General features: G+C 43.3%; 1 long non-coding RNA gene across 1 annotated transcript; it reads left to right on the top strand.

Annotated features, from left to right (window-relative positions):
• Positions 1-3,640: 3,640 nt before the first annotated feature.
• On the top strand, positions 3,641-21,542 carry LOC138775831 (uncharacterized). The gene is made up of 4 exons (XR_011360661.1): positions 3,641-3,757; positions 12,629-12,713; positions 14,310-14,331; positions 21,405-21,542. It is a non-coding gene; the product is annotated as an uncharacterized lncRNA (long non-coding RNA).
• Positions 21,543-27,172: the final 5,630 nt, after the last annotated feature.

The following is a 27,172-nucleotide window of genomic DNA, read 5'->3' as shown; positions in this document are numbered from 1 at the left end:
GTACATTTAATCCGCCACTGGCTATGTGTGTGATGTAATGAGCGTGCTATGTGTGTGTGATGTAAGGAGCGTGCTATGTGTGTGTGATGTAATGAGCGTGCTATGTGTGTGTGATGTAAGGAGTGTGCTATGTGTGTTTGATGTAAGGAGTGTGCTATGTGTGATGAGGTAAGTGTGCTGTGCCATGTGCGACGGGGCATTAAAGCGGCCTGCCCCCCCCCCCCCCCCGGAAGATGCATAAGAGCAGACCACACAGCACCCTACTGCCCCGTCCACCCTCCCCAGGACAGAACATCAGCGGGACCAGCAACAACACCCGCACCACCAGAACAGCGCATCAGAGTAGTCCCAGAAGTGTTGCAGGTGAGGGATGCAGTTGCATATATCTCTCTTGCGGCTGGAGGCAGTATTGTACCTCCAGCCACAAGAGCCTCCTCTGTACACACACTCACCTTGCCTGGTGCAGCGTTCGTGCATTCTCCCTGGTGCATGAGTGACACGACAGGGGACTGCGCTAGGCCAGGTGAGTATGTTGAGGTATGTGGTGGTGTGGTTTGTTTATGGGGGGCCCATTTTTTGCACAGGGGCCCTAAGCAGTCTGTGTCTGCCCCTGCCGCACACATACACCTGAACGGAGAGGATCTTTTACAATGGCTCTTTTGCAGACCTCGGAGCCCTAATCTAAAGGCTGCCATTAGCAGTAATACAAGGCAATATCCAGGGCCGTTCTAGGACAGGACTGGGCGCCGACAGCTAAGAGGGCACCCGACACCACTCAGCTCCTGCCCTGACTACGTAATCAGCGCCCCCTCCGCTTCCCCTCCCCTACAGACCCCAGTGATCTCCTCTGCGCTGACGGCGGCAGCCCCCTCTCCCCCTGCGCGGATCTGCATATCTCTCAGACAGATCCTCCAGCAGGCCAGTGATGACATCATCGTGCCTGCTGGAGGATCCGCGCGGCAGCTGACATGCTGGAGAGGAGAGAAGAGAGGAAGATGGTGCCAGGATTAGGTGAGTATATTGTTTTTTTTTTGTGTTCAGACAATGCAGGGGGACTCTTACTATGGGGGTAATGCAGAGTGTCCCATATACTATGCTCCTGTCCCCATACACTGTGCCCTGTCTCTGTATACTGTGCGCCTTTACCATATACTGTCTCTATACTATACTTAGAGATGTCACTGTGTTATCTGTGGTGTTACATAGGACTGCAGGTGACATCTACTACATTATCTGTACTCAGAGATATCACTGTTATCTGTGCTGTTACATAGGACTGCAGGTGACATCTACTACATTATCTGTACTCAGAGATATCACTGTGTTATCTGTGCTGTTACATAGGACTGCAGGTCTCAGGGAGTTGAGCTCCGCTACATCTGCCACACTGTAGTATATCTGTATCTCTTGATACTGTGGAGCGGCTTGTGCACAGACGTGACCCAGGGCCGTTTCTAGGACCAGGCAGACCGGGCTGTTGGGGCAGTGTGTCTGTGTTAGGATGGCCGCCAAGTGGGGTAGTGTGAGGGGGGGGGGGGCGTTCAGGTGGGATAGTGTGTGAAGTGGGGGGGGGGGGGTCAGGTGGGATAGTGTGTGTAGAGGGGTAAAGTGGGGGTAGTGTGTGTGTGTGTGGGGGGGGTAGGTGTATTGCAGGCAAAGGGGGGAACTTTATTACTATGGTGGGTACAGCAGGAGCATTATTACTATATAGGCATAGGGCACAGCAGTGGAGGCATTTTTACTATGAGAAACACAGCAGGAGACATTATTACTATATGGGAGCACAGCAGTGGAGGCATTTTTACTATTAAAAACACAGCAGTGGCATTATTACTATATAGGAGCATAGCAGGGGGGCATTATTACTATATGGGAGCACAGCAGGTGCCTGTCCCTTCCTCCTCCTTCCCCAGGCTCCTCGGATGGATGGATTAGGAGATAGATAGGAGATAGATAGATAGATAGATAGATAGATAGATAGATAGATAGATAGATAGATTAGATAGGAGATAGATAGATAGATAGATAGATAGATAGATAGATAGATACAGATGTGTAGATAGATAGATAGATAGATAGATAGATAGGTAGGAGGAAGATAGATAGAAGATAGATAGATATAGATAATAGATAGGAGATAGATAATAGATATATAGGGGTGGGAAATTTCACTACATGCTTCTCCGTCTGCTCCTCTGTGACTCTCCATCTAGTGTGGCTCCTCAGATTGCACAGCTACAACTCTCAGTATGCCATGGTGACATTACATGATGGGAGTTGTAGTTATGCAACCAGGAGATCTAAAGGTGGCTGAACTGCAACTCCCATCTTGTAATGTCACCACAAGATGAGGATGGGGCTTTTAGCTATGCAACCAGGAGAGATCAAAGTTGGAAAACTACAACTCCCATAGAGTATTGTCCCTACATTAGAATAATGGGAGTTGAAGTTTTGCAACTTGGATTTCTCCTGGCTGCATCACTACAATTCCTATCCTCATATTGTGGTGACGGTGCCAGATGAAAGTTGTAGTTCTTCAACCATGAGCACTGCAAGTTGAATAACTACTAGCCCGATCATCATGTTGTGGTGACAGTACAAGATGGGAGTTTTTGTTTAGCAACTTGGAGCTCTCCTGGTTACATAACTAGAAGCTCTATCCTCATCTTGTGGTGATAGTACATGATGGTAGCTGTAGTTATGCAACCAGGAGAGCTCCAGGAGGCAGAACTTCAACTTCCATCTTGTAATGTCATCACAACTTGAGGATGGGAGTTGTAGTTGTTCTACTTTGAGTACTCCTGGTTGCATAACTACAAGCCCCATCCTCAAGTTGTGGTGATGGTACATGATGGTAGCTGTAGTTATGCAACCAGGAGAGCTCCAGGTGACACAACTTCAGCTCCCATCTTGTAGTGTCATCACAACATGAGGATAGGAGTTGTAGCTGTGCAACTTGGAGCTCTCCTTACATACCTACAAGCTCCATCCTCATCTTGTGGTGATGGTACATGAATGGAGTTGTAGTTCTGCCTTGAAGTGCTTCTGGTTGCATAACTACTACTCCCATCATGTAATGTCACCAGGTCATACTGGGATCAAAGTTGTAAAACTACAATTCCCATAGAGAATTGTCCCTACATCAGGATAATGGGAGTCATCACAACATGAGGATAGGAGTTGTAGCTGTGCAACTTGGAGTTCTCCTGGTTACATACCTACAAGCTCCATCCTCATCTTGTGGTGATGGTACATGATCGGAGTTGTAGTTCTGCCACCTGAAGCTCTTCTGGTTGCATAACTACTACTCCCATCATGTGATGTCACCAGGTCATACTGGGATTTGTAGCTATGAAGCATCTACAGGAGCCACAACAAATGGAGAGTCACAGAGGGGGTGATAACAAAGCCAGTAGTGATTTGCGGGGGTGGGAATCTTGTTGAGGTAGAATGGTAGTGGAGGTGAACACTCCAGCATGGTAAAACTACAGATATGTATTTACAACATGACCATGTCAGCAGGGTTGTTTCTGCTTTTCTGTGAGGACAATCTTTACACACAAAGTATGCTGCTTAGCAACAGGATGGCAGTTGGTCATGTGGTAGGACAGTGAGGAGAAACAGATGGGATCATAGAGAGGCCAGGGGACTCCTAGAGCGTCTTGACAGCCAGAGGGGAATATAGAGAGTCAGACTAAGCGCATGCCCTGGAGATGTTGATGAAACAGGAAGCAGATAAGTTTTTGATTGAAAGAATGTAGGTACATGGGGGCGCAAAGGGGAGTTTAAAAAAAAATAACACAAGACAATGTAATGACACACCCTACAGATGTATTAATAGTTTTTTTTTCCATGATCACCGGAGTACTCCTTTAAATTACTACCTTTTCCCATTTTATGATTAAAAATAAATAAATAAATACCCATGTGCATAATCACCCAAAGACGGACGTCCAATGTACACAATATAGAATAACAAACATTTTTCTGCGGATGTCAAAATAATGAACATGATCATTATTTCCGGACGTCTTTTGCAAACAGGGGACGGTTTTACTTAGTTGTTCACCACAGTTTTTCTTTTGTCACTGTTCTTTCTCCGTTTTTACTATTAAATTCAATGGACTTTTCAATTAAGCCACACCCAAAGTCCAATTCGTAACCACAAACTAGAATAATGTACAAACACCAGTCATTGCGCTAAAGGGGAGGCCAGGCTGCTAAATGACGTCCGTTATTTTAGACTCAAAATGACGGATGTCATTTTAAACGGAGCTTAAAAACGTTGTGTGAACATAGCCTAAGAGTGAAAAAGTGTATAAAATGATAGTCCTATCCACATCAAATGACTAATGGCAGATTACAATAGGGACCTAACATTATATAAGCAAACAAAAGGGGTAAAATACTATATGGGGGCTTCACAGAGGAGCCTAATACTATACATATGCTGCACAGAAAGGCCTTACTATATGGGGCTGCATAGGGACATGGTCGCCCAATAATATATGAGGACTGCACACAGGAGCCTAATACTACTGTATATGGGGTCTGGCGGAGCTATTATATGGAAGCTGCACAGAGCTGGCCTAATATTATGTAAGGGCGGAAAAGAGGGAGCCTAATGCTTTATGATGGCCACACAGAGACATATGGACATGCAATGTCGTAAGCAATAAAAGAATAGTCGTGTGGACTATTGGCGGACTCTACTTGCATCAATGTACACAATGCATGTCTGATCGTTGATAGAGATGAGCAAACCGAACTTCCAGAACTGAGATTCATTACAAACTTTGCAACAAGTTTTATTCATTACGCAACTGAAATTTTTGAAAAGTTCATAACAAACCCATTTCAAGATGATGGCCACACATTTTAATACACTGCTACTGTTATAGAAAACAAGAGCCTATGCTTACCTTACCCCTTTTACTTTAGTGTAGTGTTTAAAGAGGTTGTCCAACATTTTTTTCTTATTGGAAATGTGAATAATTTGTAATCTGTCCCTTTTCCTTAGTGGTTTTCTCTAACCTTTTTTTCGCCTCTGTGTCCCTGGGCATACTCTAATGCTGCTTTTTGTGTTTGTTTACATAAAGAACTTCCAGGTCAAAGGGGTTAGCAGTGACATCACAGCTCTGCAAGCCTGTAGCTCCACCCCTCCTCTCTAAATCTAGCTCCGCCCACTCTACCTATAGGCAGGAAATATCTGTATTACTACAAGTGTCCTTTGAGCAGCATGGTGGCTCAGTGTCTGCCAATTACTTATATTATCAAATCAACTAGTTTTTTCACACTTTTATCTGTTGTAGGACTACAAACCCCAGCACACATGTACATGATAGGAGTTGTAGTCCTGGATTACCTATACACTACAGTAGCCATCCTACTGGTGGGCGGGGTCTCAATTAGGCAGGATTCTGTTACAAGTTTACCTCAGCAATAGACTGATAGATCACATGGTGACTGCCATGAGGTGAGGTATCATCTCTCCTCTCCATATTACACACAGCAGCAGCTCTTCCTTAACCCCTTAACGACATCGGGCGTATGTGTACGCCCCCGCAGCCTGGTACTTAACGCAAACGGGCGTACACATACGCCCGATGTTTACCGGATCGCTGTGTGTAAACACACGGCGATCCGGTAACAATGGCTGCTGTAATACACAGCAGACCATCGTAGCTTGTCAGCACGGGGGGTGGATTACACCCCCCGTGCAGACGATCGCTGTAATTGGCTGATTTATTCAAATCAGCCAACTACAGCAATTTTCCGGTTCCCGGGTCATCGGTGACCCGGGGACTCGGAATTTAATGGTGATTGGTGCTGTACGAGACAGCACCAATCACCATTACTGTGTATAGTGAAGGGGGCCATGGTGCCACCCCCCAGATCGCCGCTATTGCCGGCCAAGCCCGGCCGGCCAATAGCGGCGATCAAAGTAAAAATAAATATTATTACCTTTTTCTACACCCCTCAGCTAGTTAGCCAAGAGGTGCAGAGAAAGTGTGTGTGGTGTGCAGGCACCAAACTCACCGGATCCCGGCGTCCGGACGGAAGATCTGCGGTCCCGCGGCGTCCATGTGATTCTCCGTCGTCTCCGCTCGGCTCCTGTCGGCTCCGCTCGGCTCTCGTCGGCTTTCGTCGTTTTTCTCCGGATATCTTCGTCCAGGTACTTGTACTGCCCCCTAGCGGCTGACTAGTGTATATAATACACTAATCAGTGGCTTTGGAGTAAAGAGGTTTTTTTTTTTTTTTTTTTTTTGCGCCCTTCCACCGCTGAGTGCTGATCAGCATCGCACGTAAGTGCGCCGCTGATCAGCAACTCCTCTTTTTTGGCGTAGGGTTTTTTTTTCCCCCCTCCCCCCCCCCCCTTTTTTTTTCTATATCCTACCGCCACTGTCTGCTGATAAGTGCGGAATTTATCAGCAACTCCTTTTTTGGCGTAGGTTTCCCCCCCCCCCCCCCTTACTGTGAAAAACACGTATAAAACACTACATTACACTACACTACCCCACATTACACATTACACTACTTGAAATAAAGTTTTACACTACACCACTACACTACATCACATTTACATACCCCCCATACACCAATCCCCGAATAATGTCCCAGAGAGTGTTTTCGGTGGAGGAGGCATACGCGCTTATTGCCTCCGACACCGAAACAGCCAGTGAGGATGAATGGGGGGATCCTTCTTTCCTCCATTCATCCTCATCATCATTATCATCATCATCATCATCATCCAGTGATGATGACTATCGACCTAAGCGTCCAAGGAGGACGCCTCGGGCTGCCCGCCAGACACGTCATCCCATCCCGCCCCCTGCTCCCCAGACAGGTGACCCCATCCCGTCCCCTGCTCCCCAGACACGTCATCCCAACCCACCCCCCGCCCCCCAGACACGTCATCCCATACCGCCCCCTGCCCCCCAGACAGGTGACCCCATCCTGCCCCCTGCCCCCCAGATAGGTGACCCCATCTGGACCCCAGACCCCCAAAATTATCAGCCCTGGATTCCTGGCTTTATGGCAACGGCGGGAATCCAAATTAACCCCACAGGTCTCAGAGAAATAGACTTTTTCAAGCTCTATTTCTCTGATGACCTTATCAATTTGATGGTGGCGCAAACAAACCTGTACGCGCACCAATTTATAGCCCAGAACCCCTCCTCTTCTTTTGCTAGGCCCATGGCGTGGACCCCTACTGATGCAGCCAAAATGACAAAATTTTGGGGGCTCCTGCTGCACATGGGCCTAGTAAAAAAAACCACAATTCGGCAATACTGGAGTGGGGATATTATATATAATACCCCACTTTACAGTATGGCCATGGGACGGTTTCGATTCGAAGCCCTCCTAAAATTCTTGCATTACAATGACAATGCAAGGTGCCCCCCACGAGATGATCCCTCGTATGACCGACTGTACAAAGTATGGCCGGTCATAGAGCACTTCTCAGCCAAATTTACTGAGATGTATATCCCAGAGAAATACATCTCAGTAGATGAGTCCCTCCTGAGCTTCAAAGGAAGACTCCATTTCCGCCAGTACCTTCCTAACAAAAGATCGCGGTATGGCGTGAAACTATACAAACTCTGTGAGAGTACCTCAGGTACACTTACAGATTTAGAGTGTATGAGGGTAGGGACACCCGAATCCAGCCCCCAGAATGCCCCCCCATCCTCGGAGTTAGTGGGAAGATCGTTTGGGAACTGATCTTCCCACTGCTGGATAAAGGTTATCACCTGTACGTTGATAACTTTTATACCAGCATCCCCCTGTTTCGGTCACTCGCTGCCCGAGCTACTGTAGCTTGCGGCACGATCCGAAAAAATCAAAGAGGTCTACCAAGTCACCCTGTTAGACAAGTAATGCCAAGGGGGGAGAGCAAGGCCTATGCCTGTGACAATATGTTGTTGGTCAAATATAAGGACAAACGCGATGTCCTTATTTTGACCACAATTCACAGGAATAGCACCACCCCTGTCACTGTACGTGGTACCACAAACGTGGTGAACAAACCTGATTGTGTTCTAGAGTACAATCAGTATATGGGAGGAGTTGATCTCTCAGATCAAGTCCTGAAACCATATAACGCCACGCGAAAAACCAGAACGTGGTATAAAAAGGTGGCCGTATATCTGGTACAGACAGCGATGTACAACGCTTTTGTGCTGTACCGATATGCCGGCCACCCGGGGAAATTCCTTGATTTCCAGGAAGCAGTAATCAAAGCCCTGATATTCGGCAGCCACGGAGCGGGCCCCAGCGCTTCTGGATATGAAGGACCCCGTATCGTACAGGGACAACATTTTCCAGGTGAAGTCCCCCACACTGGAAAAAAGGGGAGATCCCAAAAGAAATGCAGAGTGTGCCGTAAAAGGGGGATCAGGAAGGACACCACTTACCAGTGTGACACCTGTCCTGATCACCCCGGCCTCTGCATAAAGGATTGCTTCAAGGCGTACCACACGTCATTGGAGTTCTAAATTTTCTAAATTCTGTCCCTTATTCCTATTTCAGGGGTCACGTTGATCCAGGGATTAGTCTGATTGCCAATATGGAGTCGGGAAGGAATTTTTCCCCTGTGATGAGGCTACTGTCGTCTGCCTCACGAGGGTTTTTTGCCTTCCTCTGGATCAACACAGGTTGAATTTGATGGACACCTGTCATTTTCAACCTTATAAACTAATAATTGGCCTAATACCCCCAAATTAATTAAAATTGTCCCTTTTCCCCAACTAAATAGGCATGGCCCCCATTCCCATTAGAGGATGCCATGATGCAATTAGAAAGCCTCTGTGCGGCCAGGACAGTAGAAACCCCCCACAAGTGACCCCATTCTTGAAACTACACCCCGTAAGGAATCTAACAAGGGGGCATCGGGGATATGGCCCCCTGGTGACGGCCACATTTGGGACGTGAAAATGAAAAAAATGGTATTTTTCATCTTCACAGCACATGTTCTACATATGTGCCCGTCACCAGTGGGGTCCATATGCTCACTGCACCCCTTGTTAGATTCCTTATGGGGTGTAGTTTCCAAAATGGGGTCACTTGTGGGGGGTTTCTACTGTCCTGGCAGCACAGGAGCTTTGTAAATGTGACATGGCCTCCATCCTCCATTCCAGACTCTAAATGGTGCTCTGTCCCTCTGGTAGCTTACCCTGTGCCCATATGGCACATTATATCCACATGTGGGGTATTTTCTTACTCAGGGGAAATTACCCTACACGTTTTGCATTTATTTTCTCTTTTAACCCCTTGTGGAAATGAAAAAAATTAAGGCTAGACCAACATTTAGTGTAAAAAAAAAAAAAAAAAAATTACACTAAATTATTGATCTAGTCTTTATTTTTTCTTTTTCACAAGGGGTTAAAAGATAAAAAAAACACTAAATGTGTAGCGCAACGTCCCCCAAGTATGAAAATACCCCACATGTGAACATAAAGCACCAGGCGGGTGCAGGGTAAGCCTCCGAAGGGAAGGAGCGCCATTTGGCTAGAATGGATGGTGAATGCCATGTCGCATTTACAAAGGCCCTGTCTTGCCAAGACAGTGGAGGCCCCCAAATGTGACCCCATTCTGTAAACTGCACCCCTCAAGGAATCTAATAAGGGGTGCAGTGAGCATATGGACCGCTTGATGACTGGCACATTTGTGCTGTGAAAATGAAAAATGGAAATTTTTCACTTTCACGTTACATTGTTCCCTATTTGTGCCCGTCACCAGTGGGGTCCATATGCTCACTGCACCCCTTGTTAGATTCCTTGAGCGGTGTAGTTTCCAAAATGGGGTCACTTGTGGCGGTTTACCATTGTCCTGGTAGCATAGGGCCTCTGTAAATGCAACATGGCCCTTGAAATCCATTTCAGCCAAATCCAGCCTCCAAAAGCCAAATAGTGCACCTTCCCATTGGAGGCTCGTCTTGCGGCCGCATGGCGCTTTATGTGCACATGTGGGGTATTTCTGTACTCGGGACAAACTGCTCTACACGTTTTGTGGGTTTTTTCTCTTTTAAACCCTTGTGAAAATGAAACATTCACGGCTAGGCCAATGTTTTAGTGTTAAAAATTTTATTTTTACACAACATCGTTGATCTAGTCTTGACATTTCTCATTTGCACAAGGGGTTAAAAGAGAAGAAACAGAACAAAACATGTAGAGAAATTTCCCCCGAGTACGGAAATATCCCACATGTTGACCTAAGGCGCTATGCGGCCGCAAGACAAGCCTCCAATGGGAAGGAGCGCCATTTAGCTTTTTGGGGCTGGATTTGATTAGAATGGATTTCGAGGGCCATGTTGCATTTAAAAACTCCCTATGTTGCCAAAACAGTGAAACCCCCCCACAAGTGACCCCATTATGGAAACTACACCCCTCAGGGAATGTAACAAGGGGTGTAGTGAGCATATGGACCCCACTGGTGACTGGCACAAATGTGGAACAATGTGGCGTGAAAATAAAATATTAAATTTTTTTACACTATAATGTTGGTTTAGCCTTGAATTTTTCATTTTCACAAGGGGTTAAAAGAGAAAAAAAACACACAATGTGTAGAGCAATTTCCCCCGAGTCCGTAAATACCCCACATGTGGACATAAAGCGCCATGTGGGCGCAGGGCAAGCCTCCGAAGGAAAGGAGCGCCATTTGGATTTTGGAAGCTGGATTTCACTGGAATGGATTTCAAGGGCCATGTCGCATTTACAGAGCCCTCGTGCTGCCAAGACACTGGAAACCCCCCACAAGTGACCCCATTCTGGAAACTACACCCCTCAAGGAATCTAACAAGGGGTGCAGTGAGGATATGGACCCCTTGATGATGGGCACATTTGTGCCATGAAAGTGAAAAAATGAAAATTTTCCCTTTCACGTCACATTGTTCCACATTTGTGCCCGTCACCAGTGGGGTCCATATGCTCACTGCACCCCTTGTTAGATTCCTTGAGGGGTGTAGTTTCCAGAATGGGGTCACTTGTGGGGGGTTTCCAGTGTCTTGGCAGCACGAGGGCTCTGTAAATGCGACATGGCCCTTGAAATCCTTTCCAGTGAAATTTAGCTTCCAAAATCCAATTGGCGCTCCTTCCCTTTGGAGGCTCGTCCTGCGCCCCCTTGGCACTTTATCGCCACATGTGGGGTATTTCCGTACTCGGGAGAAAATTCGCTACACATTTTGTGTCTTTTTTTTCCTCTTATCCCTTTAAGAAAATGAAAAATTGAAGGCTAGAACAACGTTTTAGTGTAAAAAATATTTTTTTCTTTTTTCACGCCATATTGTTCGGAAAATCTGTGAAGCACCTGTGGGGTCCAAATGCTCACCGCACCCCTTGTTACATTCCTTGAGGGGTGTAGTTTTCTAAATGGTGTACCTTTAGGGGTGTTTTTTAGGTTTTGGCACTCCAGAGCCTCTGCCAACCTGAAGTGGTACAGTCAAAAATGACCAAATATAACGGAGGCATTGAAATTCACTAGGCGCTCCCTTATATCTGAGGCTTGTGGTTGAGTCAAATAGCGCAATAGGGCCACATATGGGGTATTTCTATAAACTGCAGAAACGGGGCAATCAATATTGGGGTGAATTTCTCTGGTAATAGGTTTATAATTATGAAAAATATTGGATTACAATAAAATCTCTGCACAGAAAATTAAAATTTTCAAATTTCTTACACACTTGGCTTTTATTTCTGTGACTCCCCTAAAGGGTTAAAACACTTTCTGGATATGCTTTTGCAGAGTGTGGGGGGTGCAGTTTCTGAAATGGGGTGCTTTGTGGGGCTTTCTAACATACAGGCCCCTCAAATACACTTTGAACCTGAACAGGTCCCTGAAAATATCTGATTTTGAAATTTTACTGAAAATTTGGAAATTTGCTGCTAATGTTTTAAGCTTCCTATCATCTAAAAAAAATGAAAGATAGTTTAATAAATGGCGCCAACATAAAGTAGACATGTTGCTAATGCTATTTAATATATAATTTATGTGGTATAACCACTTTCTGTATACGCAAAAAAGTTTCAAAGTTGGAAAAATGCATTTTTTCACATTTTTTCACATTATTTGGGTTTTTTTCATAAAGATTTGTTATGAGTATCGACTCCAATTTACCAGAAATGTAAAGTACAATATGTCACGAGAAAACAATCTCAGAATCAGCCGGATAGGTAAAAGCATCCCGAAGTTATTAATGAATAAAGTGACACTGGTCATATTCATAAAATTTGTCTCTGTCATTAAGGCCATTTCAGGCTCTGTCCTTAAGGGGTTAACACTGTACATCTTTACAGAAAAATAATAACAATATAGGGGAAGATTTAGCAAAACCTGTGCAGGGGAGCAGTTACCCATAGCGACCAATCAGATTGCTTCTTTCATTTTTAAAAAAGGCCTTGGAAAATTGCTTCCCTGTTCCTCTGCACAAGTTTTGATAAATCACCCCCTCATACTTCCTTTAGTTACCGTTTATAGCTTCAACCTACGCTGCAGTGCTGTACAAAGATTGTACTCTATCATGCTGTCCTCACTGCTGCAGTTTCTTCTGGGCTCAGATGTTAGGGGTGTGGCTAAAGAAATATTTGCATATCCACACCCACCTGATGACTCACTGTTCCCTCACTGGCAGGAACAGGAAACAGAACGGAACAGAATTTCACAGGAAGTAAAGAAAACACAGGCAGAGTGGTCATGTGACTGAGCCTGAGAACACAGTAAGTGCTCTAAATAAAAAATAGAAGTGTATGTAGAATATGCAACACCCAATGGGAAGCAGACATAGGCCCAATAACGGATGAACAGTGGACAGAGGTACTTGCCTTAACTCCCAAATTGGCTGTGTCCTCGCATAGGTCCTCTCAATTGTATTTGATACACAGGGTATATAGGACGCCCAAATTTCTACACAGGATTGGTATACGTGCGGATTCTAATTGCCCCAGATGTGGCCTGGCAGATGCACATATTATACATCTGATGTGGAGTTGTACTGAGCTGGAGGAATTCTGGAGGGAGGTGGTTGCCCTCATACGAAGGGTGTATGGAGTTGCTGTGCCAATGGAACCCCTAAAATGCATATTGGGCCTAGTACCTGAGGAGGACGAGCCCACTGGTGTTGAATTAGCTATGTGTAGGTTTCTATACCAGGCACGTAAATTAATCGCCCGCCATTGGATACGAGCGGCTGCACCCACCATTGCGGAACTCATTGCCAGACTTAATGAGGTCATACGTTTGGAAAAAGGGGTATATCAGAAAAGAAAGGCATCTAGGAAATTTGAAAGTATATGGGGCCCTTGGCTTGATGCGCCTGGTGTACCGTCCAGAAATCTCCGGAGCGACCCCATGGAAGCCCTCCTGCTACAGGCAGATCGTAATGCTGTAACTAATAGACGAAATGGAACACAGGGTGGGAGGGGAGATATTGCGTGATAGACGGTAGGGTTATCCTGATGGTGGGTGCCCCGGCCTATCCGCTGGGTTCTGAATGGGGAGACTCCTATCCATGTTACTGACCATACCACTGTGCCTTATTGTTATTATTATTGTATAATGGTTGACATTGGGGTGAGTTGCACACCCTTTTCTTCTTATGATGACAGCCCTTGTCGAGGTAGCCTAGCCAATGTTGATGCTTTCAATACCATATTATTTCTTACCTGTGGAAGGGATGCTGGTTGGTGGGTGGGGGTGGGGGTGGGGGGTTATATCTCACATATGTTTTTGTTGGGAAGGGGGAGGGTGGGGAGTGTGTTTTGTTTGTAAAAAATACATGTTTTGTGTGTAAAAAAACTGTTTAATAAAAATAATCTGATTTAAAAAAAGAATATGCAACACCCACAGAGGTTAATGCAATGCTAGTTTATTGAAAAATCCCGGACAACCCCTTTAAGTTTAAGAAACATTTGTCTTCAGAGGATGCTTGATTCTGTCTTAAAGGTTTTCTGGGGGGGGCAAAATGGATAATCACTAATCAGCAGGGTACGGACAACGAGCACCCAGTCTGATAAACTTTTGGTTGCCCACACGACACAATGAACTGTCTAGAAACAGCTCAAACTACTGTGTAGTATTGGTGACCTGTAATTGCAGCTCAGCTGCTGTACACTTGAATGAGAGCTAAGCTACAGTCACATGTCGCAGCACTGATACCCTGATGGATCCTAAAGGGGTTGCCTGAGATTTTTGAATAAACTAGCATTGTATTGACTTCTGTGGGTGTTGCATATTGTACATACACTTCTATTTTTTATTTACTAACTTTTTTTACTTCCTGTCATGTCACGTTCCCTTTCTGTTTTCTGTTTCAGTGAGAGAACAGTAATTCATCAGGTGGGTGGAGTTATGTATGCACAATCCTTCAGCCACACCCCTGTAGCGGGAGCTAACATCTGAATCCAGTAGAAACTGCAGCAGTAAGGGCAGCATGATATGGAGGAGACCAGGAGCTGATAGCTATGTTGTGGGTGGCACAGAGGTTAGCCATGTTGCTTTGTAGTGTTGGAGTCCCAGGATCAAATGCCACCAAGGATAACAGCTGGGTTTATGTGCCCCAATGTCTGCAAGGATTTTATCACACACTCCAAAACATTTTGGCATAGGGACTTGAGTGACTACATTCTCTGTACAGCACTACAGAAAAGGTTGGAGCTATATAAATAAAATAAACTTTATTGTTATTATTGAACTGTAAAGATGTATAGTGTTAGGGCGGTACTACTGCTGTCTGTAATATGGAGAGGAGAGAGCATACTTCACCTCATGTCAGCCACCCTTCTATTTCTTGCTGAGGTAGCCATAGAATCCTGTCTTATTGAAACCTCACCCACCTGTTGGATGGTTACTGTAGTGTATATGTAATCCAGGACTACAACTCCTAACATGTACGTGTGTTCTGCGGTTTGTAGTCCTAAAAAAGATAAAAGATTAAAAAAAAGAAAAGTTTATTTGATAATGTAAGCAATTGGCAGACACTGAGCCACCATGCTGCTCAGGAGACACTTGTAGGAAGACATTTCCTGCCTATGGGTAGGGTAGGCGAAGCTGGATTAAGAGAGGAGGGGGTGGAGTTATAGACTTGCAGAGCTGTGATGTCACTGCTGACCCCTGTGACCTGGAAGTTCTTTATGTAAATAAACACAAAGCCAAAAAAGCAACAAAAGATGATGATAGGGACACAGAGGCGAAAAAAGGTTAGAGGAAAAAACTAAGGAAAAGGGCCAGATTAAAAATTATTCCCTTTTGCAATAGGAATAAAATTTGGACAACCTCTTTAACTTTGGCATGGTAGAGCCCTATAAAGATTGTATCTGATGATTTTCAGGTGCAGCCCATGCTATAGTAGCTACCCTTTTCAAACCACTTTATGGCTATGTTCACACAATATGAACGACTGGCCGCTCCGTGACCCCGGCCGGGTCACGGAACGGCCGGTCTCTGCACAGATCATTCCGGCGGGTACGCCAGCATCAGAACTCCCCATAGGACACAATGAAGCAAGTGGCCAGAGCCGCTCGCTTCATTGTGTGAACTGACAGGGTTTTCTACGGCCACAATTCACTGAATTGCGGCCGCAGAAAACTGCCGCACAGGATCCCGGCCGAAGCTTATACGATGTGTATACACTCCGGCCGGGATCCCATAGAACAACAGGCTATGTTCCCCTGCGCACAAAATACGGCGGTTGTTGCCGATGGCAACAACGGACGTACTTTTGCGTAGTGTGAACATAGCCTATATCTGTAAGAGGATATAAATCATCACTTACAAAGCTTGGCCTATAGATTTTTTTTACAATGTGTTATACAAAAGTTTGATTATCAACTCTATACAAAGCATATACATTTTTAGCTAAATTGGAATGGTACAGAATAGGGCTTACTTGCCACAGTAATTTTTTTTGTATGCATTTGATATGCTAAGCAACTATCACATTAATATGCTTGTATTCTAAATTATACTTTATTCTATTTCCACTTAGATTTCTCCATTGTAATAATCCGTTTTATTTACAATGCTGGAATTTTGTTCAGTATATTTTTCATATGACATATTAAATAATGCTTTCCAGTGAGCTGATTGATAAGCGGCACTTACAGTAGTTAAAGCATTGGTGGGCTAGGCTGATGTTAATGCTATTTTTGATAAGCCAAAATGTAAAAAGCTTTATAAAGGCTAATTTTATTTCTTCCAAATTAATAGGTGTTTAATTTTTGATTCAGATAAGCAGTCATTTAATCTGATCAACCTTATATCCTTGAAAATCATTACAAATCCTTCAAATATGAAAGAAAGGCAATTAGCAATCCTTGAAATTTCTATTTAAATGTAAAGACAAAAATCTTTTAAAACTGTAGAATGCAAAAGTGACACAAATAGAAAATAAATTATATACAGCAAGACATTTTCAGCACCAAAGGGAAAAAAAGCTTTTTCATTATGTAAACTGAAAACTAGTACAAAACACCCATACTTTAAATCAAATCTTAACAAATTTCAATAAAACAGTCAAAATAAATTAGCTACAGTACTGGGATCATGACAGAATTACAAATTTATTAATGTATGTTGTAAAAGTGTCAAAAATTAAAAAATCACAATTTAAAAAAAAAAAGCTACTCAGCCAGTCAATCATTCAATTTCCACCATGGACAGTAGTGGACATTGGTGGAGCAGTATGGTGCGGTGTCGAGTCCCCGTAGTTGGCAGCTGTGGATATAGATGAAACCTTGACAGGCACTGACCAATAGTAGATATAGGACAAAGTCCAAAGCAGGTACTAATAGAAATATTTATTTGTCTCATGGAACAACGTGTTTTGGGGTAGAGGCCAAAGGACCTCTTTCTCAAGTCAGGGAGACATGCAGTAAACAGTAGGAAGCTGTCTGTTTAAAATGCCAGATACTGGCAGGAAATTGGGACTTTGCCACGCCCCAAGCCAAGTTACACATAACAGGGTAAAAATAAATATTAAAAGAACCTAATTCAGTAGGTGTAAAAGATTAGTGGGAAGAGATCACCAAAATACAAAAATATATACAATGGTAAAAATGTAAACATAAATATAGCAAGTAATACTGGGTGACATCAGGTGACCTGTTGGAGTCATGTGATACCATTTTTTTTTTACTTTTTTTTTTTTTACTTAAGAGGAGTAGTAACTTTATTACGATTAAAAAAGGAGATTATAAAGAGAACAGGAATTAGATTTAGGCTGGGTTCACACTACGTATATTTCAGTCAGTATATTTCAGTCAGTATTGCAACCAAAACCAGGAGTGGATTAAAAACACAGAAAGGATCTGTTCACACAATGTTGAAATTGAGTGAATGGCGGCCATATAACAGTAAATAACTGCCATTATTTCAATATAACAGCCGTTGTTCTAAAAAAACTGCAAATTTTTGCCATTAAATGGCAGCCATCCACTCAATTTCAACATTGTGTGAACAGATCCTTTCTGTGTTTTTAATCCACTCCTGGTTTTGGTTGCAATACTGACTGAAATATACTGACTGAAATATACGTAGTGTGAACGCAGCCTAAGAGAATAAAATTGGCAATGTTTAAAGTTATACTAGTAGACTACTAGGATTGGACATAATGAGTGAGTTGTCTTCAGTTTGTTTGATCCGGCCATAAATAAAGTTATGCTAGTCTAATAAAAGGACAAGATGTTGCTACATATCAGAAAAACTAAATCGGTTTCAATCAGGGGACCTGCTGTGGACATACACTAAATCGCAGTGTCAGATTGTGCTTCTATCAGGGAGCGGACCAGCTGCAGGCATACATGGGATCACAGTATCGGATTGCACTCTGTGACTGGAGTGCAAACCGATACTGCGATCCTGTGGGCATCCCTAGGGCATCAGTTCCCATGATCATAGAGTAATCAGCTACCTTTTCCTGTGCATATGGTTTGGCCTTTTTTCTGTGTGTTATCATTTGATGTTTACAGGGATAATATATGTCTATTTGCACGATAGTATTTCCTTTTGTATTGAATTTGGGTTATTCATTATTTCCACTTCAGGTGATTTTGTCTTATCATGATTGGTGCCTACCCGCCCTGTGATGCTCCAGACAGCATGTGCGGCTGCCTTTTTGTGTTTTTGTTTTAGCAAATTTTCTTAACAAATTCTCTTGCAGAACAAAGCAAATTGACAGCGTGATTTGCAGCGAATTTTGATTCGCCGGATTCACTTCACTCTAGTAAAACCACTTCCGATAACACTACATGACAATTTTACAAAAATGTTTTGTTCCCAGGTGTTAAGTGTGTTTTTCTTATTGTTTGTTCCTAAAATTAATAGAAATAAACTTTGGTTTTGGAGTCAGTACAATGTTTTGAAATGTATATTATGTACAGTATTTTTAAGAATATTTGCTAAATATTCAGTGCTTAGTATAGACTTTTAGAAGCTCCTGAAACTGTGAGACCTCTCGAAAAAAATTCTAGAACTGTCCATAATGGTCTAAAATCTTCTAGAACTTTCTGAGACTATCCAGAAGTGTCTAGTATTTTCTGGGACTGCCCCACAAGTGCACGTAGCAGTTTAAATTCAGTTACCCTAAACTAACCAATTAATTTGATGTTCTGCAGAGTATAAATGGCATCCAGAAGTTGCATTGCACACATCCAGCAGACGTATTTTGCTATGTCTGTGGCAAATTTATAAAAACGAGAACAAAAAAGTACTCTGTGAAAGCATCTGCTAAGATGTGTAAGGCCTACAAAGCATATGTTGATGTGCCTGTTGGAAATCAAGACAAATTATATGCACCTCATTTCACCTGTGAACACTGCAAGAAAAAAAAAAAAAAAAAACTAGAGGAAACAAAAGGTGGTTTGGAACAGTTTATTTGCAGTGGTTTACAGCTTCCTAGGCAATCACACGGCTGAAGCTGGTTCAAACTCTAAGGGTGCCTTTACACATGGAGATTTATCTCACAGATTTTTGAAGCCAAAACCAGGTCATTAAGGAAAGACTTAGCATTGGCTTCAAAAATCTGTCAGATAAATCTCTCTGTGTAAAGGCACTCTAATAAGGAACTATGCTGCAGTGGACTGCAGGATGTCACTCAAAATCCATATCCTTTATGCCCATCTTGATAAATTCAAAGAAAACATTTAAACTTATTCAGAGGTGCAAGGGGAGCACTTTCACCAGAGCACAACAAACTTTGAACACTGTTACCAAAGGCAATATATTGCCAACATGATGGGAGACTAAATTTGTGGGCTGATGCATGACAGTGATTTGTCATGTCACGACTTCGGTCACAGAGAGATGCAGGGAGACACAGACATTGGATCCAAAGCTCCGCCCCACCCACCTTCCCTGCCTACTTGCCGCTCTGCTCTAAGCAGCAGCATGCAACTAAGCAGTGGTCTCTGGCCTGAATACTAGAAACAAAAGGCAAGATGAACAAACACAAGAATAGTCAGCAATCCAGGTCACAACAATAAGGCAGCAAAAGTACAAAATCAGGATCCAATAGGCGTAGTAAAATAACAGGCAGTAAGGTCAGGGGCAGGCAGCAAGCACGATACTAAGCAGCACTAAACAGAACCCACAAGCAGGCAGAGACTAACTTAATAACCAGCAAGGTACAGGCAAAAACAGAGGCCTGAAATGGAAACCAGGAACCTGGTCCAGAAAGCGACTGGACTACACACAGAACAGAAACACGAAGGGAATGGAGAAACCAAATGTCAATCAAAGCCAAAACAGATGTTAACCTAGTGGCCAGAAGGGAACTCATGAGAGAAGACATGGATGAGGCAGGGAAAACAATTAGCAGAAAGAAAGAGTAAGATAGAATTCCGACACAGCTCAGATTGCAAACACAGAATAAACACAATTTATAGCCAAAATCGGATTCTGGGTCGTACCTCAAGCTCTGTTCTAAGAGGTGTAGTCATTAAAACTCATCTTTTAACTTTTATATGCAGCATTTATCAAATACCATAACAGTTGCATGTTTGTAATATTATGTTTAGCGTTTCTATGATAAAACACACACAGAAGCCAAAATTTCATGTTACATCTCAATAAATACAAAACGAGGGTTGGTCATTGTCATAAAATCAATGTTCAATTAAAAATATAGTTTTTTTAATCAAGTTTATACATGAGCATTTTAAATATAACAGTTGGAATCCAGGAACAAAAATTGCAATGAATAGTGTAATTTGTTTACCAATTAGAAAATAAATTAATTGGAAATCAAATAAGCAAAATATACCCTGTTTATTTCTATTCTAATGCACTAAATGGGTTTCACAGTTTGCTTGTTTGTTTATGTATTTATGTATTGGCTGTAAAGCGGTCAATGAAGGGAAGATAAGCAGAATTTATTAACTGCATGCAGTTTGAACATTTTATTTCATTCTAGTAACAGATGTAAGATTACTTGTTTTAATATGTATACAAAGCACTGTAGTAAGATTTATTTAATTAGTTTTTAATCTTTCTAAATCAGTAAGTGCATTGGTTAACTGTGAAACAGTAGAAAATATGTTGTCACAGTAGTGATTGTCATACGAACTTTCGTCATTGCAATTAAAATGAGATACCATGGGGTAAATCTGAATAGGATGAAAGATGGTGTATCTGCATGTCACACCATGTGGCAATGTGTTTTGCTAAGTCTAAGTCATGCTCCAAGTTTGAAAACTTCAAACAACTGAAATACCACAACATTCATAAAACAGAGCTGAGCTACTGGGAGTAAGAAAAAAATACAAAAAGGTAGCAGACCTCAACAGCAGATGGTAAAATTAACATTTCAACAGTTCTTGTCTTTCATCTCAGTCTCCATAGTACATCTTTTCTAGAAAAACTAAGATTTAGGTTTAGAAAGATGCAGAATTACATAAAACATCTGGAATATGGGACACGAAATATTGGCTTATTATCCCAGATAGACCATACCTATGAAAAATTTAATAGTACTGTTTTGGTAGTTTTAATCTCTAGAGTTTCTCAAGATATGTTATGAAAACATCATATTGGTAATTTATATTAGAAAGAACACCTGCTGATGAAAGCAAATATTCTCTCTTTAAAAGCAAAGATGTCTGTTTTTGATAAATATTTCTGTACATATATTTCAAATTCCTTAATGATAAACATTATTTTATGACTTGCATATGTTTGTTGACAAAACAATTTTTTTTTAAATTAAAAAATATATATAAATATTACCATTAACCCAATGATTGCAATTTGTTACATACATTTATAACAAACATTTATCATGCGTTGTTGCATTTTAAAAAGGATTCTGCAATATAGACTTATGAGAGGCAGATTTTTTTTAGCAATAAAATGTATAAATGTGTCAATATGCTCCAATATTCTATGTACTATAACTGTGTGCTATTTTTAACTTACAGGTTTCTATCCGGCATATGGTTACAAAAATACTTTGATGACAAGTATTTACTACAATATCAGGCAAATGGCAACTCGTGCTTCTGATGTGTCCTGGTCAACTATAGACCATCCTTCAATTTGGAGTTGTTACTGTTTGTTATGCGAAATAACATAACTTAATTGTAAAGTAACTTATAAACTTAATTGAAGTATATAAAGTCTTATTGACTGTTTGCTAATGGCATATGGGAGAGAACAGTTGGAATATGTTGTATTTCATTATATCTAATCCTAAAACATGCACACTTGGCTGAGTTGAGTCTGCACATGTATTGGCGGATCAGGATAGACTGCTGTAAGCCAAATGAACATTCAGCTAACAGCAATCTAAAGTGATGGCCAGCACAGTGAGATCCTCCTTTTTCCTCTTTTCTCTGCTGAGATTTGTGCATTTGAAAGGTTTCTGACAGATTGGATCTTTAAGCCCAATATATACCCAACAGAGTCACTAGATTTTACCTTCCACTCATACAGCTAGGAGCAAAAGAAATGGAAGAAATGGGATGTTTAACCCTCTATAACCCCTAGACGACCCTGGGCGTACCTGTATGTGCCGCTCGGCGTCCCCGCTCTGAACCAAGGTGGTCCAAAGTGCCGCTTGTAGCCCGGGACCGCGGCTGTTAGCAGGCATGGTCCGATTGCCGTGCCCGCTAATTAAAGCGTAACTGTCATTTCAGGGTAATTTTTTTAAAAACATTAAATATCAACAGTTAAAGCGATTTTAAGAAACTCTATAATAGGTTTTATAAACCAAAAGAGTTTCCTTCTGGACTGAAAAATCAATCTCTCGGCCTCCCTCCTCTCTTCAGAAGAAGCAGGATTTCTCTGTCCATTATGTAGCTATGGAGAGGGGAGGGGCTGTTAGGAGTGACTGAGCACGGAGCAGTCTTGCAAAGCACAACACCCTGCAATCTTCTCTCAGTAAGTTCATAGATAAGCACTGACCTTTCTGACCCCAGAATCCTGCGGTTTAGGTGCCCAGACAGTCTACAAACAGCTGACCTTCATGTCACCTCTTCCTGCTCCCTCATCTCTCTCGGCCCCTCCCCCCTCCATATGGATAGAATGGAGAGAGCAGAACCCGTCTTCACTGTAATGAAGACGTGTTTGCCTGATAATGCACAGATAAGAAGTCAGGGGGGAGGCTGGGAGATTGCTTCTTCAGTACAGAAGGAGGCTTTTTTGGCTGATAAAACCTATTACAGAGTTTCTTAAAATCGCTTACATTACTGATTTCTGCAATAATAAAAAAAAAAATATGACAGTTACGCTTTAAGTTTTCAGATGCAGCTGTCAAAGTTGACAGCTGCATCTGAAAACTTACTGCAGCCGTTCCCTGGTGTCTAGTGGGACGGATCGCCCTCCCCCCCCCCCCCCCCCCCCCCGCGATCGCAGAGGGGCGATCCTTGCTTTCTGACCTGGGCAGGGGTCTGCACCGTAATGGAGCTGATCCCAGCTCGGCACTCTATTGTTTTCGGCTGCATCAGTTATTGATTTGATATTAATAAAAAGCCCCATCCCCTAATAAAATCCCCTAATAAAAGTTTGAATCACCCCCCTTTTCCCATGTTATAAATAAAAATAAATAAATAAACATGCTTGGTATCGCCGCGTGTGTAATCGCCCAAAATATTAATTTATTTAATTCCCGATCTCGCACGGTAAATGGCGTAATGCGCAAAAAGTCAAAAAGTGCAAAATTGCGCATTTTTGGTCGCATCAAATCCAGAAAAATTATAATAAAAAGCTATCAAAAAGATGCATATGCGCAATCAAGGTACCGATAGAAAGAACACATCATGGCGCAAAAAAATGACACCTCAAACAACCCATAGACCAAAGAATAAAAGCGTTATAAGCATGGTAATAGAGCAATTTTAAGGAACATATATTTGTTAACAATGGTTTGAATTTTTTAAAAGCCATCAAATAAAATAAAAGTTATACATGTACACATTGTTGTAATCGTAACGACTAGAGGAATATATATAACTAGACATTTTTACCCCAGGGCGAACGGCATAAAAATAAAACAAAAAAAAATGTGTTTTTTTTTCCATTTTCACCACACTTTAACCCTTTGAGGACCAGGCCCAAAATGACCCAGTGGACCACACAAATTTTGATCTTAGGGTTTACATTTTTCCCTCCTCCCCTTCTAAGAGCTCTAGCACTTTCAGTTTTCTATCTACAAGCCATGTACGTGCTTGTTTTTACAGGAATAGTTGTACTTTGTAATGGCGTCATTTCATTTTACCATAACATGTATGATGGAATCCCAAATATATTATTTATGAAGATATAAATGAATGTGAAATGTGAAATCGTAAAAAAGAATGCAATATGGTAACGTTTGGGGGGTTCCTGTGTCTACGTAATGCACTATATGGTAAAAGCGACATTATACTATTATTCTATAGGTCAGTCTGACATATGCAACCATATGCAGGTTTACACAGATTCTTTAATGTTATATATATATTTTTTTAAATTAAATCCTTTTTTTTTGGCAATTAACCCCTTCACGTCAGCCATCTGTATATATACGTTCCTATTGCACATGCCCCGTGCAGTAGGAATGTACATATACGTTCCTGACTTGAGGGGGCTTTGTGATGAGAACGGGATCGCTGCAGGGACAGCGATCCCGCTCTCATCTGTGTACAGCACCGGAGATAATGAGGATCAGCTGCGATTCCGCAGCTGACCCCCATTAACCCCTTAGTGACCGCCGAAACGGCGGTCACTAATTGCCGGTGCCGCCGCTGTATTTCATCTCCCCCCACCGTGAATCCACGGTGGGGGGAGATGAAATAAGTAAAAATCAGACCCCAGATCAGCCCCCTAGTGCCCCAGTCACTAACCCCCCCCCTCCCGCGGCGGCCATCGGATCCAAGATGGCCGCCGCGATCACTGTGAAAAGACTAATGTCTGTTCACAGTGATCAAAAAAGAAAAATGAATGAAAACCCCATGCTCTCCGCCACCGGAGGTAGCGGAGAGCATGGGGCAGTCATCGGGACCCCCCCTGTGGGGTCCCGGTACAAGCGATTAGCGGTATATACTATATACCGCTGATCGCTTGTGCCATGTGCCGCCGGCACTTTTTATCCCCTGTCACCATGAATGATTGGTGACAGGGGATAAAAAGTGATGTCCCCCCCACCCCCCAAGTCGCCCCCCACCCCCCCAGTCACCCCTGTCCCCATGTCACCCTCCCCTACCCCATGTACTCACCTGCTCCTGGAGCTCCTTCCTCTTCCGTGTCCTGGCTGGTTATGAAGTGCGCATGCGGTCCACAACCAGCCAAGCTCTGAAAATTTAAAGTGACAGAGACCAATTTGGTCTCTGTCACTGAACTATGATTACTGTGATAGAAAATATCACAGTAATCATAGTAATACAGTGAACATGAATGTATAAAGTACAAAAAGTGACAAACATACAAAAAAATAAAACACACACTTTTTATTATAGTAATAATTGCAGTTTACTCCCAAATTACCACTAACCCCCCCCCCCCCAGATTACCCGTAACCACCGCAGGTTGCCCGTAACCACCGCACGTTGCCCATAACCACCCCAGGTTGTCCGTAATCACGTCAGATTGCACATAACCCCCCAGATTACCCGTAACCACCGCACGTTGCCCATAACCACCGCACGTTGCCCGTAACCACCGCACGTTGCCCGTAACCACCACACGTTGCCCGTAACCACCGCACGTTGCCAGTGACCCCCTCCAGATTGTCCGTAATCACCCCAGATTGCCTGTAACCACCCCAAATTACATGTAACCACCCCAGATTAGCTATAAGCACTTCACTCTATCCGTAACAATTCTAGATTGTCTGTAACCCCCCAGGTTGCCCGTAACCACCCCAGGTTGCCCGTAATCATGCCAGATTACATGTAACCCCCCAGATTGCACGCAACCACCGCAGGTTGCCTCTGACCACCGCACCTTGCCTCTGACCACCGCCACCGCGCGTCGCCTCTGACCACCGCACGTCGCCTCGGACCACCGCACGTCGCCTCTGACCAACGCACGTCGCCTATGACCACCGCACGTCGCCTATGACCACCGCACATCGCCTATGACCACCGCACGTCGCCTATGACCACCGCACCTTGCATCTGACCACCGCACCTTGCCTCTGAACACTGCACCTTGCCTCTAACCACCCCCAAATCGCCAGTGACCCCCTCCAGATTGCCCGTAACCACGCCAGATTACAGGTACCCACCTCAGATTACCTATTAGCACTTCAGTTTATCCGTAACCACAGCAGGTTGCCTGTAACCACCCCAGATTGTCTGTAACCACCCCAGATTGTCCATAACCACCCCAGATTGTCCGTAACCACCCCACGTTGCCCGTAACCACAGCAGGTTGTCTGTAACCACAGCAGGTTGCCCGTAAACACCCCAGGTTGCCCGTAACCACCCCAGATCGTCCGTAACCACCACAGATTGTCCGTAACCACCCCAGATTGTCCGTAACCACCCCAAATTGTCCGCAACCCCCCCAGATTGTCCGTAACCACCCCAGATTGTCCGCAACCACCCCAGATTGTCCGTAACCACAGCAGGTTGCCTGTAACCATACCAGATTGTCTGTAACCACAGCAGGTTGTCCGTATTCACCCCACGTTGCCCGTAACCACCCCAGGCTGCCTCTAACCACCCCAGGTTGCCTCTAACCACACCAGGTTGCCTGTAACCACCCCAGGTTGTCGTAACCACAGCAGGTTGCCTGTGACCACCCCATGTTGACCGTATCTACCCCAGATTATCCGTAACCACCCCAGATTACCCGTAACCACCTCAGACTGCCCGTAACCACCCCAGATTACCCGTAACCACCCCAGACTGCCTGTAACCACCTCAGACTGCCCGTAACCACCTCTAGATTACCCTGAACCACCCCAGACTGTCCGTAACCACCCCACATTACCTGTAATCTAATTTTTTTTATTGTATTTTAGTAACTGCGCTATTCTAATAACTGTTACTAGCTGCGGTTTTGCTCCAGCAAATTGGCGCTCCTTCCCTTCTGAGCCCTGCTGTGTGCCCATACAGTGGTTTATGCCCACATATGGGGTACCGTTGTACTCAGGAGAACCTGCGTTACAGATTTTGGGGTACTTTTTTTCTCTTGTTCCTCGAGAAATTGAGAAATTTCAAACTAAAGGAACATATTATTGGAAAAATTCGAGTTTTTCATTTTTACTGTCTACTTTTGAATACTTTCCTCTAATACCTGTGGGGTCAAAATGCTCACCACACACCAAGATGAATTCTTTGAGGGGTGCACTTTCCAAAATGGGGTGACTTATGGCGAGATTTTACTCCGCTGGCACTACAGGGGCACTGCAAACCCACCTGGCGCTCAGAAACTTCTTCAGCAAAATCTGCATTGAAAAAGCTAATTGGCGCTCCTTCCCTTCTGAGCCCTGATGTGTGCCCATACAGTGGTTTATACCGACATATGAGGTACCTTTTTACTCAGGAGAACCTGCGTTACAAATTTTGGGATACTTTTTTTCTCTTGTTCCTCGTGAAATTGAGAAATTTCAAACTAAAGGAACATATTATTGGAAAAATTCGAGTTTTTCATTTTTACTGTCTACTTTTGAATACTTTCCTCTAATACCTGTGGGGTCAAAATGCTCACCACACCCCAAAATGAATTCTTTGAGGGGTGCACTTTCCAAAATGGGGTGACT

This window comes from Dendropsophus ebraccatus, chromosome 1 (assembly GCF_027789765.1).
Source record: "Dendropsophus ebraccatus isolate aDenEbr1 chromosome 1, aDenEbr1.pat, whole genome shotgun sequence".
Classification (NCBI taxonomy): domain Eukaryota; kingdom Metazoa; phylum Chordata; class Amphibia; order Anura; family Hylidae; genus Dendropsophus; species Dendropsophus ebraccatus.
Note: the sequence above shows the minus strand (reverse complement) of the source record. Positions and strands in the feature narration are given on the sequence as shown.